Below are 4870 nucleotides of genomic sequence, written 5' to 3'. Positions count from 1 at the left end.
TCTAATAATGAATTTAACATGCATTGCAAACCTTCTGGACTATTGGCAAATAGGACCGTGTCGTCAGCATACATTAATAGGAACAAATTAAGCATTTGTAGTTCAATATTAGGACAATTATCATTAATAAAACTCATTTCAAAATCATTAACATACATTGAGTAAAGTACAGGTGACAATATTTCCCCTTGTAAGAGTCCGGTTCTGTTCGGGAAGCATTGACTCAAATGGCCATCGAGTTTTACACAGGCTTTAACATTTTCGTATAAATATTATGTTTCTGATCGCAATAAATATTTCTATCTGTCAAAATCCATATAGGCTGCAGAATAAATACATTTTTTCTCATATATCTGTGGCACATCATCTAGTCTGTCTGTGGTCTTGATGTAGTGGACATTTTACCTGGACACGATGTCCACCTGTAGTGGACACCGTGTTCACACGTAGTGCACTCCGTGTGTACCTGTAGTCTAAACCTCGTGCACTCCGTGTCTACCTGTAGTCTAAACCTCGTGCACTCCGTGTCTACCTGTAGTCTAAACCTCGTGCACTCCGTGTCTACATGTAGTCTAAACCTCGTGCACTCCGTGTCCACTCGTAGTTCACACCGTGTGCACAATGTGTAACCTTTAGTCTACTACCAACTGTAGAGTGATGGGAATTAACTGCTTCTGTGTTTTCAATACATCGATGAATGCAACCAAACAGCGGTTGATTCTCCCTTTCAGTGGCATCTTTGTCATTGCGAACGATTCTAAAATGTGTTCCGAAGTGCTCCGAATGATGCTCGAGGGAGAAATTAGTTTCTGGTGTTAAATGCTACGAAATCTCATTCTATATAAAATATCTTATATAGCAACGAGATTTCAATTATATAAGATATCTTATAAATTAATTAAGATATCTTATATACGATATAAGATATCTTATATAGAAAATTGAATAAAATATCTTAAATACTATATTCATATATAAGATATCTTATTTAATTTTTATATGAGATATTTTATATAATTATATAAGATATCTTATATACTTAATGAGATATCTTATATGCTATAAGATATATGCTATAAGATATCTTATATACTTTATAAGATATCTTGTATACTTTATAAGATATTTTGTAAAAACAAAAAAAAAATAAAAACTAGAGCATAAGAAATATACTTTAATGTTTAAATTGGGCACATGTTCACTTGACTCTACGCCTTTGGGAATATTGAATTGAAACGAATTTCGACCACATGAAATTAAACTTGATACTTTTCATTTATACTGACATTTTGAGTTGAAAATAACTTGTCAACCGTGTAGGTTTGCATCACAGTCATTTTCCTGGTCCCACCTCCAAGGCATCCTCGAACATTAACGCCTTCATGGTACCACCCGATCTCTACTGTCCTAGTTTCTTTTTTTTTTCGCATTCTGATTTCCAATCATTTTGTGTGATTTTGTCACTTCCTCGTCAGATTCTCCATCACGATCATTTGGTTTACCTATAGCTAGCATCATTTTCTTTCTAATGGAGTCATAATGTCTTTTCTTCCTTTTTGAGTTCTTCGATTCGCCAAATACTGGATTTTTTCTCAGTACAAAACTTAAGAAGATCCATGCGGTCTCCCAAACAAAGAAACTGTGCAAGCTCCTGATTATGGGGTCCTAACTTTGCCACTGTATCCATATTTATCTGGAAAAAATACACAAAAGTAAATGGTAAAAAAAAAATAAAATAAAAATACTAATAATGTAGATGCAGTCAAGAGTATTCATGTTTAGGGTTAGGGATAACCGTAAGTCGAAAAAGGAGAGACCTACATCAAGTACTTGGTCAGGCTATTATATTACAAACATCGCTTTTGATCTTTGTTATTCTGTATGAAAAACATGCACTTTCAATAATATAAACTTTATTTTTTTACATCGATTACGAAACAAGTTATACAACTTATGCAAATCACTCTCGATGGCAAGGATATAGGCATGATATTATCATTACTTACTTAAAATCAAAGACGTAGGTGATATAAATCTCTGTTAATTAATTATAAATTGTCTGGTACATACCTTTCCATTACGAAGCAAGATCGTGTAGCTCGTTTGACGTTTAGTCTCTGACTGATATATATTCCGTGATTCTGTTATTCCTTTTGGCTAAAGCCGAGATCGAAATATACACCAATATACTCATCCATCCTTTGCTGTTTTACTTACTGAGCTTATTACTAGCTTACCATTTGACATATTGCCTGTACGTGTGGTCATTATGCCAGATAGTTAATTTGCCCGGGTATAGTATTATCTTTTTGCCCGAGCAGATTATTATTTTGCATGGGCAGATTATTATTTTGCATGGGCAGATTATTATTTTGCATGGGCAGATTATTATTTTGCATGGGCAGATTATTACTTTGCCCGAGCAGATTATTATTTTGCATGGGCAGATTATTATTTTGCATGGGCAGATTATTATTTTGCATGGGCAGATTATTATTTTGCATGGGCAGATTATTATTTTGCATGGGCAGATTATTATTTTGCCCGAGCAGATTATTATTTTTTTGTACGAGCAGATTATTATTTTGCCCGAGCAGATTACTATTTTGCCCGAGCAGATTATTATTTTGCCCGAGCAGATTATTATTTTGCCCGAGCAGATTATTTATTTGCCGGGGCAGATTGCTATTTTTTTGTCTGATGTCCTAAATACGCTTCCGTAGATTTGTACTCTTAGTATTCGTGTGATACCATTATAATATATAAAACAAGCGATGAAAAATGGAAAAAAAAATAAAAAAAATATTGACAACTTGTAATGAATAGGAAATAGGTAAGAGAGCGAAAGAGAGAGAGAAAGTGTGACAGAGAGAGAGTGAGAGAGAGAGTCGATCAATCGAATCTACCCGTTCTTACCAGGAATTGCTGTACAGCTTTTGCAATTTTCATGTTATTGATGATTGAAATGTTAAGATCACCTTTGCATAGAATATCAACGTTAAGTTACTGGCGCCTTCGTACCATGGCCGTTAAGTTACTGGCGCCTTCGTACCATGGCCGTTAAGTTACTGGCGCCTTCGTACCATGGCCGTTAAGTTACTGGCGCCTTCGTACCATGGCCGTTAAGTTACTGGCGCCTTCGTACCATGGCGCCATTAACGTTTGATCACATTTGATCACGTGATTCCTGGGCGACAACGATATTAAATATGTACATACCAATCGATACAGACGTACAAGGGTAGATTAGATGCTCATCACTATCATCACTAATATTAATCAGCCTATATGTATTATTATCTAAAAAAAAAGTGTGAGTATGTGGGCATTTTGACCACGACGTCATTAACAATAAATTTTGTTTGTTCTTTTTGTGTCTTGATAATGGGACAGATCGGCTCGAATTTGACATTATTTTTGTCCATACTAATGGAGCTATTCTTTTCCCTATAAGGTATATTTGATACCAATATATATTTATGCGTGCGATTGGATGTCACTTATCTCGCTGGTGATAAAAATTGGGAAAATCAATCGCCGCAACAATGGCATTACATTAAAATCAAAAGTTTAAATCGCGAAATTGAATCCTCGTAGAATAACGTTAGATAAAGAAAATATGAAATAATTTTGTAAGTGAACAACAATTTCCGGCGTAAGAAATATGGAAATGACGTAAGCAATTTTCATTTATGATTATAGAAGGATTTGTTTTCTCCGTAATTCTGACATTTTTAAAGTAATGACTGGTCCATGGAATCCAAGTTATACCTGAATATCACAACGTGGCATTGCATTTTTGCTGCATTTACTCCATCTAAATTGCAAATGACTATATATTATGATCTGTGCAACAAAGTTGACTAAACGTTTAAATTGATAGCGTTGTCAAATTTGTTAGCTTCAGTCTTTTATCACTGAATATATTTCCTCTTTATAACAAGCGACTATACAGTGTCATCGCAAGCAGCTATACATCACCAGTTTCAAAACAATGCAAGTGACTATACAATTTTAACTGATCATCCTACAACTTCAAAATACGATTGAGTAAAATATATTGTGTCCATTAATATGTCTCTATGGTTTTATATAGTTGTATTCATTTATAAACCTGTGATGGTGCTTGAAATAATGAAAGCCAGACTGAATACTTTATAATAGTGCAAAATATTAGAGTTTCCTCGATTCTTCCATGATGAACAGCAGATCATCTCATGAAAAGTGTCTGAAATGTTAATTCTGGTTAACCCTCAACATTTCTTTAGTCACTGGTAGTTCAAATTGCTATCCATGATGCGTTTATAACTTAAGAATACAACAAAAACGTATAGAATAAATAATATTGGCAAAAAATATCCACTATACATCTCTCATTTGTCTTAAGATGTGACCAAGTACCGCTTTACAGACTCCAACTACCAAAATTTAAAAAATACTATACGCTTCTGTTCATACACTGTGAGTACTGTTTAAACAAAGTTTCAAATCTGATGCAAGTGTCTGTGGTATAGGATACTTGAATACCTTGACTAGTTATCCTTGTAATAAATACCTTGACTAGTTATACTTGTAATAAATACTTGTAATAAATACCTTGACTAGTTATACTTGTAATAAATACCTTGACTAGTTATACTTGTAATAAATACTTGTAATAAATACCTTGACTAGTTATACTTGTAATAAATACTTGTAATAAATACCTTGACTAGTTATACTTGTAATAAATACTTGTAATAAATACCTTGACTAGTTATACTTGTAATAAATACATTGACTAGTTAAAGACCTTATCATAATGTGTAAAATCACATTGGGATGTTTGTGATGGTAATCTTACTAGCGAACAAAAGACAGTAACAATGCA

At 33.7% G+C, this 4870-nt stretch overlaps 1 long non-coding RNA gene across 1 annotated transcript; it reads right to left on the bottom strand.

Annotated features, from left to right (window-relative positions):
* Positions 1 to 1159: 1159 nt before the first annotated feature.
* On the bottom strand, positions 1160 to 3035 carry LOC138320112 (uncharacterized). The gene is made up of 2 exons (XR_011208100.1): positions 2071 to 3035; positions 1160 to 1693 (listed from the first exon to the last, which is right to left on the bottom strand). It is a non-coding gene; the product is annotated as an uncharacterized lncRNA (long non-coding RNA).
* Positions 3036 to 4870: the final 1835 nt, after the last annotated feature.

Source organism: Argopecten irradians, chromosome 3 (genome assembly GCF_041381155.1).
Source record: "Argopecten irradians isolate NY chromosome 3, Ai_NY, whole genome shotgun sequence".
NCBI lineage: Eukaryota > Metazoa > Mollusca > Bivalvia > Pectinida > Pectinidae > Argopecten > Argopecten irradians.
This window is presented reverse-complemented; position numbering and strand designations above follow the sequence as displayed.